The sequence below is a fragment of the Microtus oregoni genome, unplaced genomic scaffold, assembly GCF_018167655.1.
Source record: "Microtus oregoni isolate MIOR12 unplaced genomic scaffold, Mior012 000090F_ref0000504, whole genome shotgun sequence".
NCBI lineage: Eukaryota > Metazoa > Chordata > Mammalia > Rodentia > Cricetidae > Microtus > Microtus oregoni.
In genome coordinates this window covers 3774943-3792085 of record NW_024544599.1, presented here as the reverse complement: position 1 = coordinate 3792085, position 17143 = coordinate 3774943, and the positions used below count along the sequence as shown (strand labels likewise).

Here is a 17143-nt window from a genome sequence, read left to right as displayed (position 1 = left end):
TCCTCTCAGCCTAGCCTAGTTTGATGGAGCATTGACTTCTACTACAGCAACCGGCGAAATAAGTGGGTTTGCATTTGGAATGGTTGAGAAGACAGCCGCCAGCCTGTGCATGCGTGTGTGTGTGTGTGTGTGTGTGTGCGCACGCACGCGCGCGCTCCTGTCTGTCTGTCTGTGTGTGTGTGCGCGCGCGCGGCCGGGGTTGGGGAGGTCTAGTGGTACCGGACAGGAAGAAAATCGGGACGTAGCAACTGTGTAAACACAATATTTTTGTGACTGCGAGAAGGGCCCCTGTATGGAAAGGCAATTTTAGGAATTAAAATGCTGAAGATCTTTCAGCAGAGTGGGAGGAAGGTTCGAGGAAGGCTCGAGTTGTAACAGGGTGCTGTGTATCTCCTAGGTATCCTCTCTCTTGGCCTGGTTTGGGGCGGACCACTCCTCATCCACCCACCTGCCCGGGGCAGCACCTGCGCCCCCTGCCGTCCCGGGACGCTCACAGCCGGGAGGGGAGGACCTCGAGGTCCGGTAGCAGGGGCTTCAAAGGTCTGGTGGTGCGGGCTGATTTAGTGGCCTGGGCTGTAGTACAGGCTGTCCCCGGCAGCCGGCGGAGTCGGGGAGCCCACGTGATGGCCCCGGCTCTCCGGTGAGCTCCCCAAACAGACGCACACCCAGGCGCGCGCGCACACGCGAGTGCGCGCGCACACACACACACATACACACACTCACACACGCACGCACGCACCCAGCCTCGCGCGCGCACACGTCCGCCCGCCCGCTCTGCCTCTGCGCCCTGCATCCCGGCTCGCTCATTCTCTCGCCCTCTCGCCTCTTCTGCGGTCTCTCGCTCTGCGCGCACACACCGCACACACGCACACGCACACACGCGCGCATACACGCAGCCGGCTCAGGCGGCGGCGGCGGCGGCGGCTGCCGGAGTCAGGACGAACCTCTCTAGGTACCGTCTTGAGAAGGCGGCAGCAGCGGCGGCGACGGTGGCAGCCCGAGCATCCCTGCTCAGCCGGAGAGGGAGCAACGCCGAGAGTTCCCGTTCCCTCGGCCATTCCCTTCCCCCCTCCTTTTCTTTATTTGCGAGAGAATTTCAGCTGCCTTATTGATTTCGTTTGATTTGGAAACATTTTTGGTTGCTTTTGTGTGTGTGTGTGTGTGTGTGTGTCCTTTTTTTTCTTTCCTCGTTTTATTTGCATCCAGAGCATGGCGGGCTGCGGGCTGTCTGAAGACACCTTCCTCTCCTCCTTCTTTTACAACTACGGCTCCTCCTGGGAAACCCCTTCCAACCAGGTAAGGGGTGGCTCAGTGCCGAACGGCATCTCCCCGTACCCCCTGCTGCTCTCTCACTTGGCACCAGGCGGGTAGACAGAGGCTCGGGAGGGGGTGGGGAGGATGGGGGGCCAAGTGGGTCGCACTGTCTGGGTCAGCGCCAACCGGCGACAGAGGTGTTCTTCCTTCTCCATACCCCCCACACATAGCGCCAGCTCCAGGGGTTGTCGCGTCCCTCCGGTACCCATTCTGCCATGGACGCCTATCTGCCCCCAAACCTCCCAACCCAGCGGGAACCCGAGAAAGAGGCAGTAGCTGGCGCGTTACCCCGAACAACTCCAGGCAAAAGCAGGGAACTCGAGCGCAACCTTCACCAAGTCGCCGCGGGCGCCGCGCCCCTGTGCGCCTGCCGCCCGCCCGCCCTCCAGTTGAGCCCTGGGGCTGCCTAGCTGTAAGACCCCCCCGCGACGTGTTGTCCCTCCCTCCACTCCCTCCGGGCCCAGAGCCACCTCTTTCCCTAAAATGGCTGCAATATTAAGTAGCTGCGTCCCCTGACCCGCGGGGATGGGGCTGGTGGTGGTGGTAAGCAAAGTGGAGGTTCTACTCCTTCCGACCCCGCACCTCCCCGGGCGCGCACGAACACCCCACAAACACACACTTAACTTTGATGACTGTGCAATGCAGTCCGGCTGCATCGTGTCCTGCACGCTTCCTGCTGCCGGCCTATAGGTGTGTGAATCGGTGTGACTGGGGGGCCCCTGGAAGCTGGAGGTGGATGAGGGAAGTGGGGGCGTGGAAGGAGACTGGTGTCCGCCGGCCACTGATTACCTGGAGAGAGACAGGCGTGTGTTTAGGGTCTGGGAGGGAGTGCCAAAGCTATTCCGGGAGCCACAGCGAGAATTAGAGGAAAAAAATGCCTTTTAATTAAATAACTGTTGTAGTCTGCTGCCCCCACTGCTTGTTTGGTGAAAGTCTGCTGGCATCTGTCATCTTCAAACTACACCGGGAAGTGGAGCTGGGGTCCAGGGAGAGGAGTGTGTGTGTGTGTGTGTGTGTGTGTGTGTGTGGGCGCGCTCACGTGTGTGTATGGCTTGGGAAAGTTGGGGCCAGAAGCTAGGTGGAAGAGCAGTGATGAAAGCGGCCCCAACTCGGTGGGCCGGCCAGGGCTCCGAGAGTTCCTGGGCCCCGTGGAGCGCGCATCCGAAGGCGCGGGCCCGCGAGCCTGAGGGGGCCGGAGGGGACTGCTCGGTCCTGCACGACTCTCCAGGCTGCTGCGGCGTCTCTCTCCCGGAGTCCGTCCGCCGGTCTCTGGCCGGTTTCGGGGCTGCTCGCCGCGCTTGCCCGCGCTGGCGCGCTCCCTCCGGGGCCCAGATCTCAGCGCGCTCCTGCGAGCTCGCGGATAGGCAAAAATATTATAAATAAATAAATAAATAAATAAGCCAAAAGCCCTAAAGCCAAACAACCGAAAAATGTGCTCCGCTGTCCCCTTCACCACCGCACCCCCCCCCCCCCCCCAAACCTCCATGTCTCGCAGACACAAATAGCCAAAGTACTAGTGGCCAGGTGACGACCTCGCCTCCCTGGCTTGGGCTCTCCGGATCCCGCCGTGGCCGCGGGAGTGAATAATACACCGCTCGGGAGATTCGAAAGGCTCCCGCCGCCTCATCGCTCCAGAACCAGCCCCGAGCTCCCGCCAGCCCGCCGGCCGTCTCCACGATGGGGCGCCGGGCCGCCCCCAGATCAGCCGGCCCGTCGCGGGGCTCTGGGCGGAGAGAGAAGGCAGCCCCAGTAAGGAGCCGAAACTTGCAGGAGCTGCCGAGGTGGTCGCGCTTGAGGTGGAGTTGGGGACCCCGGAGAGACACGGATAGGATCAAGGGGGCGCCCTGGCTGCAGGTTGAGAGCTCCCAGAGGCTTTCTCCTAGCTACCCCGCCTCGCAAGGCATGCTTCGGGTGCTCTCTCTACGACTGCCCGAAGCAGCTTGGGGTTGCCGAGAGCCACGGACCCCTCGGGTTTGGGAAACTCCAGTCTCCAGGAGCCTCAGTGTGTGTGTGTGTGTGTGTGTGTGTGTGTGTGTGTGTGTGTGTGTGTGTGTGTGTGTGTGTGTGTGTGACGCGTGTGTGCCTGTCGATGAGTCAGAAACCAACGCCAGCTCGCCAGCTCTCCTTTAAGGACGGAGGCGCAGACCTAAGGCATGAAGCACACACCTGCCACCAGCCCTGGGGGCTGTGGGGGATTCCTCGGCAGCGCCCCGCCTCGTGTTTCCTGGACCTGAATGCTTTAGGCTAAGTTTCCGGGCGAGTGGCTCGGACCAGCACCACCGCAGGGAGCAGAAACTCGGCTGCTTGCTATTCCTCGGGAGGAAGAGAAAAGGGAGACCCGGTGGGTGTCGCCAGGCACGCAGCCACAGAGCTCTGGAGCCACGGGAGGCTTCGCAGCGTCTTTAAGAAGATAGGGAACGAGTCGGAGAGCGTAGAAAAGCAGAGGCCTGGGCCCCTATTTCGCAAGATAGGCAATCACGTGCGAACTCCTTGGAAACCCGAGGTGGTGGGCGGCTGGGAGGGAGGGGGTGCGGGGCAGGTTCTTAGGGGACAGGTCAAGGAAAGATGAGAATCTTGTAGAGGAGTCATTCTAGAGGCAAACTATTGGCGTCTCTCTGGGTAAAGTTAGTTTAACTTGGTTAGCTCCAGCTCCTCCAAAGACATTTTTCTTCTAGAAAGGGTCATTCATTCATGTTGCTAAGAAAATATAGAGATTTTCTGATAAAGGGGCTGCTGCGGAGGGTGATTAGCTCACGAGATGGTACTGAGGAACGAGCTACCCTGAAAGCAGAGGAATCGGATGGCGGCTCCCCGGGGGGGGGGGGGGGGGGTAGGTGATTTGAAGTGTTGACTTCCTTCTCCAGTGGTACAGTATGAACTTTAAGAGAAAGTGCAGAAACAAAGAGAGGCTTGCATCATTAGGGGAAGGGGCATTCACCACCCAAACTGTGCTTGTCCGGTGGGAGTCCTGGCAGGCAGTGCGTTAGCAGGACTTGCTGTTTCCAGCTCAGCCACCACCATCGTTTCGGGGAAGGAGACTATACAGCCTATGTATTAGGCCTTGCTGATCTCTAGTCTGTCCTTTCAACATCTGAACACGGGCAATGAGAACTGCTCCCAAATGCTCCTACGAAGAACAAGGAGAAAACAAAGGCGATAGTTTAAATCCTATCCCAGGATTCAGGCAGAGCTGACATGGGGAGATGCCTGGGCCAAATTTGAAAGAGTGAGACTTATTCATGATTTTACCTGAATGGCTGCCAAAAAGCTCCAAATCCTTCATTCCCTAAAAATAGCAACGTTCTTCAGGTATAATTTGTTTACCTCAATTAAAAATAAACCCCTCTTCCTAGTGTTATAAAGTGCTTATGGAGGTAAGGGTTGGCTGAACTAAAAAAAAAATCAAGCTTTTTATTTCTAGATCAATACGATGTGCTCTCAACATCTAATACCATGTAAAAGGAACCTTTTTACAGCATCAATAGCAGGCAGGCATGTCTACTAAGAACCTCCTTTCCTGGAACCACGAGGCGTTTTGATTTCTTTCGTTTTCACGAGAAACACGATTATGACACTGCTCATTATAAACACGAGAGTGAAAGATAGGATGAAGATGGGGGCTGTTGATACATGGCTCCGGAGAGCTGGAAACGAGCGAACCATTTATTCACTTCTAAAACCAGGCAAACAAAAACAAGCAAATAAACAGACATTCAAAATACTCCAGCTCCGGATCATTGTCTAAGGGAAGGATTTTAGTTATGCTGTGACATTTATTGTAGCTGTGGTGATTTTTGTATTGTATTGTGGTGATTTTTTTTTAAATAATTTTTCAGAGAGAGGGAAAGAGTCTAATGTGTATTAGAGCTGGAACTACATCTGTTACCATTTGAGAACTGGGAGATTCCATCCCGTTTCTGGGAGACCATGCGGCAGGTATTTTGCATGGGCTTTCCAATGTGCAAAACAAACCACAAGTGTGTGTGGGCAGGAGTGGAGTGTGGGGGGAAGCATCTGCTGAGGTGGAATCTCAGAGTGAAACCCCCAATTAAAGTCTATCTGTGAGATGTATCTGCTTGGGCTCAGTGCAGCAGACGGCAGCCCGTTCTTTAATTTACAGTTTCACGCCGAGGGATGGCAGTAGAGCAAGCTTCCAACACTAGGAGCTTTCTCTTTTCATGTTGTGCCTTTCAGCCTGGGTTTCTCCCCTGGAGTTGGGTAAGCTTTCCGGCTCCATCCTCGGTAGTGGCTGGCCGATACCTGCTTGCATTTTGGACCTAGGTCACCTTATTAGCTGTCACTATGCAAGCCCAGATCGAAGCCGGCCTGGTCTGTATGATACAGAATCAATCAATTGAAAGTGAAAAATGGAGCCAATTAGCTGACTGCTTGGGTGTCCCAGAGACCAGACATCTGACTTCCCTCACCTCATTGGCCAGTTCTTTGGTTACCTGGTCATTTCATGGCGTGTTTGTGAAAGAGACATCACTGTCTGGTGTGACCATGCATTTTAACTCTCCTTTGCCTCCTGCACCATCAAACTCTAGGCTCTCAATATAAAACGGTCTCCATGAAAGAAGGACTGTGATCTATCTTTGCAGGGCCAGCAGTCTTTGTGTTGAAACCTGCACTGTTGCTACTCAGTGCGTGTGGCTCTTGGTACTCTCTCTTGCCTAGCAAGGTAGAAATTTTAATACAGATTCATTACAGGATGTGGGTAAGTGGTCGAACACTTCCCCTGTCTGCCTTTTTTTTTTTTTTTGATCGGAGGAGTAGGGGAAGGAAGGTTAGCACTATTTCCAGGAATAGGGATAGTCAAAGCAGGAAGCACCAGAAAGAACTGAGGGCATGTATGTTTTCTTTTTGGCTCTTCCATAACTCTTAAACTGACAACAGTGTTTAGATCCATAGAGATGAACCGAGACTTACAAGTGGGAGAAGTCTATTTTCCTCTCCAGCACCTGCATAGAAGTGCCAGGCATGGTGGCATGCTGGGGAGGCAGAGACAGGAAGATGCCTGGGGCTCACTAGACAGCCAGTTCATCCTGGTTGGTGAGCTCCAGACCAGCGTCTTCAAAGAGAGTCACAGAGCGCCTGAGGATGATAGCCGAGGTAGTCTTCTGACCTCACATGCACACACGCGGAGAGTCTGTTCACACACACACGACACAATACACATTAACGGAGAGAAAGATTTGTCATGACCAAGGCTTGTCGCAGGTCTTCCTGTAAGAAGAGCTTCCTTCGGGTAGTGGCTTGAAAACATTCTGCACCTTTTGTAAATTTCTACCGATTTGGCATCAAAGGATATTCACAGTGGCTACTAGTTTTTTAAATACTGCTCTGAACACTTTACAAGTACACTATTCTTTCAGTCTCGTAACAGCACAGATGTAGGGCCTTGTCTTGTTGTTCCCATGTTACAGATAATGCAAACAAGACAGAAGTAAGTGCTGGTTAGGAACAAGTTGAGGGCTGGTTAGGCAGCCTGAGGCCAGCTTCCTCTTATTCTCTCTTCCCTTTTCCCTACAACACAAAAACACTGTAAGGCTGGCCATCCATTTCTAGCATGTCTCTGATGATGTCACTCACTTGCCTTTACAAATAGTGGACGTCTCCTTTGCTTGCCCAAATCTTCCCACTCCTCTCTCTCTTTTTCTTTTCACCTTTTTTGTATATAGTATGCACAGACATATGTTCATGTGTGTTTACACAAGGGTATGTGTGGGTATGCACACAAGCACGGGAGGCCAGACGTTGACGTCAGTGGCTCTCCTCCACTTTAGGATTTTGAGGCAGGGCTGCTCACTTAGCCTGGAGTCTGCCAATTCAGCCAGACTGCTTGCTCAGCAAGCCCCAGTGATCCTCCTATTTCTGCCTCCCAGCTTTGGGGTTTTTATGTGGGTGTCGGGGATAGCGCTTGAGCAGCATGTCCCTGACTTTACTGACTGGTCCATCTCCCAGGCTCATTTTTTTTTCTTTCTTTTATATGACCAGATAGAATTCCCTTCAGGGAAGTTGCCTGTATTGGTGTCGCCAAGCATACCCACCTGATGCTTTTCCCCCTTGGTGCTGGACCTTGATACTTGAGCTTATCACACTCTGATTTCGATAGTTGATCCAGCCGGATAAACAGATGGAGCCTTTAGATTGTTCAGCTTTTCAAATCAAATGAATAATTTTACAATTGCTCAGATATAGCAACACCTCTCTCTCTCTCTCTCTCTCTCTCTCTCTCTCCCACACATTTATGCATGCATTCAAGTCCCTTTTACACAGGAGCTCCTGTCAGTTTGGGTTTGCCGTATTATTTATGTTTTCAATTAAGATGGAGACACGCGTTCCTCATCACCATCATGTTTTTATAGGAGTCTTCTGTAAGGAGGCGGGCACCTAACCTTTCTGTCCATCATCAACCAATGCCTCTTCGTGGCTGGGCCCTTCTATTCTGTTCTGCCACAGTGTGCTTGTAGAAAGGGGAAGGAAGACACGGCCTGTCGGCAGGGAGACAGTATATACCAAGAGGGTGTTTCTTGCTGGCTTCGCTGTTCTTGTGGCCCTAGTGGAAATAAAAAAGTGCGGGATTTGCATTGGAATGAGAAGAGGGTCACCTCCCCCTTTGTAGTCATCATCAAGGAAGCAGAACTTCCTTCCAGAGAGACCATAGGAAATCAATGATCACACCTTGCCAGCAAAGAGGTAAATGCGTGCAGCAGATGGCATTAAATCAAAGGGCAGCAGAAACGTGACTCACTCTCCGAGGCGGTGTGTGACTTTTTGGTCCCTTTAAAGAATTCACATTTTTGATACAATACTTGTATTTAGATCTTTCTTTTCTTTTAAAAATGAAGAAAAGAGGAAAATGCCATTACCTGATACTGCAACCTTTTCTCCCAAAGATACTTATTTAAACAAAGCCTGGTGCCTTTCTGAACCATCATGCCAAATCTGTTGCCACCCCCCATTTTTTTTTTTTTTAAAAAACAAGAATCGACCTGATATATGGAAAGTAACTGGGCTTGTGTGTGTTTATCTATTTCTCCTGTGTACTCACTTAAGCAGAAGGAGAGCTTGCACTGAGGGGAAGGTTCGCTCCCCTTGGCCAGAAGGGCCTGCAGAGGGACCCCTGTACAGAAGGACCCTGCGGGAGGGCGAGGCGGAGGTGTAGGGAAACATAGGAAAGGAGCCTTGCTGAAATATGGAGAAGCAGGTGTGTGGCTCTACTATGCCTCTCTCTGTAGAGCGCACTTCGGATTGCTCTGTGAGCTTCCTGTACGTTTGACATCAAGCTGCAGGTAATAGCTAGCGGTAAGGGGAATGTCTGGTCTCTACCGGAAGAAGACAAGACACCCAAGAAATCTCTCTGGGGAAATAGTCTTTAGAAATCAAACTGGCCGGAAAAAGCCAGGAAGGAAAAGGCAGGAGATACAGCAGCAACCTTAACCACATTTTATCCCAATTTATTATTTCCAGTAGCAGTTGTCCCTAATGTTAACAATGAGTGATTAGGATTCCGTCGTTTCGTTTACAGCATAAATTAGCATTTTGTTTTCTGTTACAGCTTTTGAATGAGGAATTATAATGTATAATTTGCTGAAAATAGATGTTATCATCTCTTAGGAGGAGAACAACCACATAAACTTGAACAAATGATAAAAATGGAATCAATTACATTTCAAATAGAAGTAGTTTACAAACCTCCAAATACAAAGTGGCAGGAGTAGCTGGTTATTGTAACAAATAATTAGTTTTTTAAAAACAACGTTTATTGAATTCCATTGACAATTTAGTAATTGTTCCCACCCAGTTGGCTGTAGTGCTCCCTCTTCTGAGATGAAACTGGCACGGAGTGACTGCCTTTTATGAGCTGTATTTTTTCCTTGTTACTTCATGTTACACGCAGAATATATACTTCATTTTGCTTGTAACCCCTTTCTGAAAGAATTGAATTATGTCACCAGGCTTTGGTGACAGATACCCGGGCTAGCTGGTAACTGGGGGTGTTGTCAGGTTCCAGCAGGGGAGAGGTATCAGAGTGAAGACGGGTGTGGACCGGTATAGGCTGAAGAAAACCATTTTACCTGACCAATCAAACAAGTGAATCATATTTTGATTTGATTTTCTGCATCTCTCTGTTCTCCACCTTTAACCTTGATTCTAATTTCTTACGTGTCCCTGTCATCACATGCTCTCCTGAGGAAGCTCCTTTGGAGAGAAAGCCACGGCTCTATATGTTCCTGGTACCTCCCTGTGCCCAGCCTGCAGCAGGCAGCATGTTGGTGCTGGACACACGGCTTTTCTGCTGTTACGTGTGTCACTTTATCTCTCTGTGTTCCTTCGCTTGGGAAGATGAAGTCAATTCTGTAATGAGTTTTTTTTTTTTTTTTTTTTTTTGAAAATGGGAATATGACTTGGAGAACAAATGAATTCTGTTTCCATTAACGTGTCTCTGGGGAAGAGATGGTTGGGTTACCATGGGCTCACTCAAACCTCTTAATTTTTAAAATGAGAAAGTATAAAGTATATGCTTCATACACTCAGAAAGTGTAAGGGGGTAAGTGAGAATCAGGGCGATTACATTTCAACACTCTTGGGTAATGGCTGCACACTGAGTGGATCATTCATTTTTGATTATTTCTAAAAGATTAATCCATTTCTTTAAAGTTAATATGCAAAGAAATATGTTCACCATCTCTTTATTTTTAGATCCCACGATTTAGTCTGAAACAAATCAGTGGTGCATTATAAACACACAAGAATGTATCTAATGACGGGAGTTGGGATGAGCAGATGCCGGGGAAGATGCTCCGTGTGAAGTCGAGGGAGCTGCAGGAGGGAATGGAAAAAAGTCTCTATAAGTTGGAGGGCTTGTGAGGTGACTGCTGGGAGGTGGTTCACCCACCACGCTCGCCTCGCGCTGTGCAGGGCAGAGCAGAAGAGACAGCGCTCATCCCTAGCACAGTTGGCGAGGGTTCAGAGAGGCAGTGGACCTGGGAGACCCACATAGTCTGCCATACAGGGCCTGCTTCAGATAGGACTTCTCAGCTATTAGGTTTCCTATGGGGTGCCTACTAAGGGAGAGTCTGAGACACAGTACCTTCGCAGGGAATTATATTGGTCGGTCACAGGAAGATCCACATATTGAATATTTATTGTATCACTAAGAACCCATTAAAGTGGTTTCCGTGATGAACTCTTCAAAGCAGCCAGGTGGGGGTGGCTACTGTTACCCATGTTATGTATTAGAGATGAAGTGGCTGAGAAGCAGAGAAGCAAAGTGAAATGGCCAAGATCTCACAGCTGGTAAGTAGGAGCGCTGGAATTCGTATCTAAGCATGTCCATTTCCTAAGTCAAAGTTTGAACTCTAATGCGGGCTCCCATCAGCTAGATGAACAGATGGGTGACTGGACAGAGGAGCATCAAAGATGAAGGAAAAATGGCTACAACATGGGGAGCCTCCCCTGTGTTCAGAGTAATTAGACAGTGACTAAAAGAAAGGGCCGTCACTATGGCCGTATGCAGGAGGGACCTGCCTCCGTGCTGGAGGAATTGCAGAGTTTCAGAAGATCATACCATGTAAACTGAGACTGCTTTTTTTTGTTTTCTGGCCACTCAGACCTGAATAATCACACAGAAACTATATTAATTACAAAACTATTTGGCCAATAGCTTAGGCATATTCCTAGCTAGCTCTTACATCTTAAATTAACCCATTTCTATTAATCTGTGTATCACCACGAAGCTGTGGCCTACCGGTAAGGTGCTGGTGTCTTTCTCCTTTGGCATCTACACGGCATCTCCCTGACTTTGCCTTCTTTCTCCTTGCATTCAATTTAGTTTCCCAGCCTACCTATGTTCTGCCTTGCCATAGGCCAACGTGGCTTCTTTATTAACCAATGGTAATAAAACATAGTCACAGCATACAGAGGGGAATCCCACATCATCACTATAGACCCTGAGCTTTAGGGAACAGAGAATATAGGTAAAGAGAATAGGTGTGCAAACTGGAAAAGAAGGGCATTCCAGGCAGAAGAAAAGCACAAGAGGGATGCAGCTCAGAGTGGGGAGTTGTTTGGATAATTCCTTTTATTTGATAAAATATATTGACCACTTTCCTTGTGCTTGTGTTATATCTTCTCACAAGAATACATAATTTAGTAGGATACACATACATGCCTTTGCCTATGACTTGTGTACGTGAGATAGGTTCTTAAGTAGATGGATTCTGTCTGCATTACATATGTCCACATACAAAGCCTATAGACACATCTATCCATATATGACATATACATGTACATTTATCTATCATCTCTTCATGTATATGGATCTACCTATCTGTCATCTGGCTATCACATATCTTACTTTGTAAGAACCTCCCATCTGATTACCTCTCATTTGGTCATTGTGAGCTCTTTACACTGTGTGAAATGGACAGGGAGGTACTTGGCTGTGTGAACCAGAGGCCTTCTTTGAGGTTCTTGACTTATCCATCAGGCGCCCCTGCTTAGTGAAGGGAAGGATCCACAGCACAGTTGGGGTTTTGTGAGCCAGACTTGTGAGTTGTTTTACACATTGTCATATCTCAAGCCAGCCAGCAAGCAAACACACTTTCCAACTTTGGGGAAACTTAAGATCTTGGCCTCATTGAAATCTCCTTGGTTGACAATGTCAAAAGAACAGTTTAATTAGTAAGTCAAATGTAAAGTTTTATTTTGAGGTTTTATTGCACTTCAATGGATGGCTAAACTGTTTTTTTTTTTTTGAGATTAAAATTAGTCACCCAAGCTAGAGAGTGGAACCGTATCAGAAGTTGGGGACACACTCTGAGGCCCGTGCAGCCGTGCTAATGAATTCCTTGACGCCTTGCTTTGCATGGTGTCAATCTAAAAGGGTTACAGGGCTTTGAAGAAAAGAGCCCCAAACAACACAAATGGGAATGGAACCCTCTCTGCAATCCTCGTCAAAGCCTTGTGGGTTTAAGAAGTAAGACTCCATTGCTAATTGATTTTTCTGACCCTGATAGTAACAGTTGCATTAAAAAATAATTTAAAAATCATTTCCCCTGATTAAACTGGTCCTGAAGAACAAGTTGCTAAGAAACAATGCTTTGACTCATTGTTTACATGTATTATAAATAAGTATTTCTTTATTTTTCAAAAATGTTCTTCTTGTTTATTCTTTCACTACACCGGTATATCCAGTATGAAGACAGTTTGGGGGATGTTTGAAAACTGTAAAGTGCTCTCTCGTGGTGTTTCTCATGGTGGAAGAAGAGTTCGCTTGTGAAAAGAGGTACCATCAACCTTGACTACAGACCCAGGGATAAAATAGATGTTGAAGAACCACACTGGCTGCTTATTCAGGAAGGTCTGTTGAGTGCTTCTTTACAGTGATATTAGCCACTTGCATTGTTTTATTATGTTTTTTTTGGTTTTTTGAGACAGGGTTTTTCTGTATAACAGTCCTAGCTGTCCTGGAAATGGCTCTTGTAGACCAGGCTGGCCTCGAATCCACAGAGATCCGCCTGCCTCTGCCTCCTAAATGCTGGCTCAAAAAACCAAAAAAATAAAAAAAAAACCCACTTGCATTGTGGGGCTCGGAGTCATGACTAGCTGCAGTACATCCCTTCCCTGTCCGTATAACCAATAGTGTTAAGATGGTAATCTCTACAATTCCTTCCCGGAGCTTTTACTAAGGTCATCCCAGGCTAATGAGTCTTCCCTAAGCATCGCTTAGTTGTTTAAATAAAGTAATTAGAGATTGTTCGGTAATGTGATATTCAAATATTCCCTTCCCAGAGAATTGTGGGAAAATGCTTTCTTTTGAATGTAGAAACAGGCCAGATTCAAGAAGGTTGCAAGCCAGGTGTGATGGATCAAACTTGTATTCCCAGGAGTTGAGAGGAAGAGGCAGGAGGATGACCACAACTTTCAAGGTCTCCTTCTGGTTAATAGCAAGCTCCAGGTCAGCCAGGGCTTCTTGGCAAGAGTCTGTCTCAAAAATCCAAGGAAAAAAATCATTGTATAAATATTAAGCACTGTTTAGTGTGAGTTGTTACTAGTTCTTTTATGTCCTTTGTATTTAGAGTAAAAATAGCTATAGATTTTTCCTCAATTGCTTTTTAAATGTCTTGAATTCTTTGTATTGGTGTGTGTGTTTTATTGTTTTGTTTTGTTTGTTTTTGTTGGTTGTTTTTGAGACAGGGTTTCTCTGTAGCTTTGGAGCCTGTCCTGGAACTAGCTCTTGTAAACCAGGCTGGCCTCGAACTCACAGAGATCCACCTGCTTCTGCCTGCCGAGTGCTGGGATTAAAGGCATGTGCCACCACTGTCTGGCCATGTGTGTTTTATTGTGTCTCTGCTTTGACTTCAGATATCACTTGAGACATTAAATACAGTGAAAGACACAGTGTAGGTGCCAACTAGTATCCTTATGGGTCATTTATGAAAGAAGTAATCTTGAACTCACTCTAGCAATTTAGAGACATAGATATCTTGTTAGTCACACAGGTATGAACTAAAAAGACCAGAAGGTGAAGGGCTAGGAACGTTCCTTTAGACACCTCCACAAAAGGACATTTTCTGAAGAGTAGAATTTTTCTCTTGGAATTAGGAGAACTCTTTCTATTGAACCACATTCTAATTTATAGGGAATATCGTCTTGATAATTTACTGGGTAATTTAAAAAATATATTTATACTTGGTTTCCTAGGGTACTGTTGTTGAAAACTAGTATATAGAAATCATATCCAGAAAAAATGATTAAAAACATCTTTCTTGTTATAGATATATATCTTGCATGATAACCTTTTCGTTTTGGATTTTTCTAAGAAAAATCAAAACCATCCATAATCTAAAGACTTAAAGAGAACCACAGACCACATTTTGATGCATATCTTTCCAGCTTTTAGAATTATTTATTTAATTGTGTGTGTGTGTGATGGTCAGAGGACAACTTGAAGGAGTTGATTTTCTACATCCATTATGTAGGTCCTGGGTATTGAACTCAGGTCATTGGTCTTGGGGGCAAGTACCTTTACCTGATGAGCCATCATATCAGCCCCAGCTTCTTCTCCAGGCATTACCTGTGTTTTTATAACCTGATGCTATCCTGTTTTCCATATGCCGCTTGGTATCCCTCTGTGTCAACTCATGTGGCTGTTCGATATTCTGTTGTGTAATTATAGAACCATTTGCTTATTCTTTCTGTACCGTTAGGTATTTAGGTGTCACGAATTGATACTAGATGGTGCATATCCATGATTCTTTCTTTAGGACAATGCACAGTAGTAGAAAATCTTGGATAAAGGGCATACAAAATTTCACTGTCTCCATAAAGAAGAATCAGCTGCCCCCGTGTGCCAGGGTACCAAATGGTGGCTGTCATAAAATGCACCTTCTTTCCTCAGAATATTCTCTATCTGCTGAAAACTCAAAAATAAACCTCCAGTTGTCATGCCAGTTCAGGGGTCACCTTCAAAGCAGAAAAGACCTTCCTCCACCCTAGGTTCTGCAAACTCTTTTGACTACTGGAACAAAATGTGTAGCATGGGATCTAAGCCAGTGGTGTGGAGTTTGACCCTGGTTCTCAGGCAGGTGCTTGGTTCTCTCCTTCCTGTAGCTCTACACAAACCTGGCAGCTTCCATTCTGCTAAGATATACAGAAAAATATCTTTCTCATCAGTGAGCTACTTACACTGAGGACAAGAAGTTAGGATCTTATGTCATCCCCGGGAAATTCTAAGACCGACATTGCAGAAGATTGCAATGTATCGTGTTTCTGGTGTGGACTGCCCCCCTCGACCCGTGACAAGCCATAAATATTTCTGTGAAAAGAAGATCCTTAAACAAAACCAAAGGTGCCCATCTGGCACAGAACCAGTCACCGTGGTTGCTCTCCAGGTTGTTCCTCTTCCTCAGTTGACAGTCACAGATTTGTGGGATCCTGTCCTTTTAACATTCACTCTTTTTCTCTATGTCTTGTATCTGATTTTTCCTTAGGAAAGTCCAGAGGCTAAGAGAACGGGGACTGTTCATTTGTCCACACCCTTTAGGCCTAGAGGAACTTTGAAACCAGGTTCCAGGGCAAAAAGCTGCACGACTCTCCCCAGACATACTCCACACCTTGCTTTCTTGCCAACCGTCTGCTCAGCTCCCTGATTCTCCCTCTCTCCCCAAGGGCTGAGCTGCTTGCCTGTGCCATCTACTCCACTACTCGAGCTTCTACCACCAAGGCAGTCTTAGCATCCACACGTGGAGGACTAGCTGGTGACTTAGCTTCACAGTCTCAACCTTTCACCGCTCTGTGCTCAGGCAGCCCAGCCACACCGTCCTTTGGAGTACCTCTGCTTCTGGAACCTCAGGCTCTGGTCTAGCCACACCTGGCTAAAACCACGCCTGGTGACAGTCTTACAGCCCCACCTCTAGCTTCCTTGAATGTTTATTTACGAGCGCTCGGATCCCTGAACTGTTCTCCCTTCTTCCCAATCGTCAGCCATCCTCCTGTCCCTACTCCTTTTTAATGAGTGAACAATCTCAGGATCTATCACTTAAACTGCTGTCCTGTCTAAGCCTTAAAGACCACAATCTCTTACCCTTTTATGTCTGTCCATAAAATCCCAGTCTTCTGCCAGTCAAGCCAAACTGCTTTATTTGCTTCATCATGCAAGCCATGGGGTTGGTAAAAACCAGTTATTCCAAAGAATGACACTGAATTGTATTGTCCTCAACCTCAGCACCATTCACTGTCTGTATCTGCGACCTCAAACACTCTGTCCGTTACCCTTGACTCCCTTGACCTTCATTGGTCTCCTCCTAGTCATCCAGTGTGAATTTTTCTGGTCTTTTATCTCCAGACCGCCACTTTAGCTTTCCTTCCACCTGAGCTGTGGACACAATAACCTCTTTCCATCTTCTAGACTTTGATCCATCCCTTATGACTTCCTGATTCAATAAGGCTAGAAAAAAATGCATCCAAATTTCTTTTAAGACATTCCTCTGTGAGCCTTTCACCTTCTTCCAAGGGTTGTCTTCCCCCTTCTTCCTTTTATTGTGTGGAATGAAAGGCTCAGCTTATACTGGAGACCATAAGTTTTAATGACATCAATCTCTATACCTGAGGTTGGTTGTGTTCTGTAGCTCATGGGTTTTTTAGAGCGAGAGGCAGATAATGTGCAAGGCAGGGTGATAAATTTGTGCTAGACTCAGCCAGAGAACCGTATTTGCTCATGATTTTAAATCCTTCCCTTAATTCACTAATTAGTGACCTCTAAGATGAATATGGCCTTCAATACTTTGCTGGTATTCTGCCAATGCTGTCCTGATTCATAAATGTTGGGATTCTTTTCTTCTTAAATATTTGTGTGATGTGGTATGTGTGTATATGTGTGTGTGTGTGTGTGTGTGAGAGAGAGAGAGAGAGAGAGAGAGAGAGAGAGAAAGAGAAAGAGAGAGAGAGAGAGAATACGCATGCCATAGCATGCTTGTGGAGGTTGGGGGGGGGCAGCTTTCAGAAGTTAATTCTCTGCCTTCCACTTTAGTTAGAGGCAGAGTCTTTCTGTTTGTTGCTGCACTGTGTGTCCAGGACAGCTGCCCCACAGTGCTCTCATCCCCCATCTCAGTGTAAGAGACCTGGAGGGACAGATACTAGATGTGTTTTTGTTTTGTTTTGTTTTAAAATGTAGGGTCCAGGGATCAGAAAACAGGTTATCAGGCTTCTACGGCAAGCTCAAGCCATCTCCTCAACCACAAATGCTGTAATTTTATTAGCCTCCCCATCTTATTGTTTTAGATAGGGTTTCATTGTGCAGTCTGGGCTGGCCTGGAACTTA

The 17143-nt window shown here is 47.4% G+C and overlaps 1 protein-coding gene across 1 annotated transcript in view; it reads left to right on the top strand.

Moving 5' to 3' along the window:
- The first annotated feature begins 794 nt into the window (after positions 1-794).
- Positions 795-17143, top strand: part of Ppargc1a (PPARG coactivator 1 alpha) — a 633817-nt gene continuing 617468 nt past the window's right edge. The window contains exon 1 of the mRNA XM_041643754.1: positions 795-1296. The gene's annotated coding sequence lies outside the window, so the exon portion shown is untranslated. The remainder of the gene's footprint in view (positions 1297-17143) is intronic.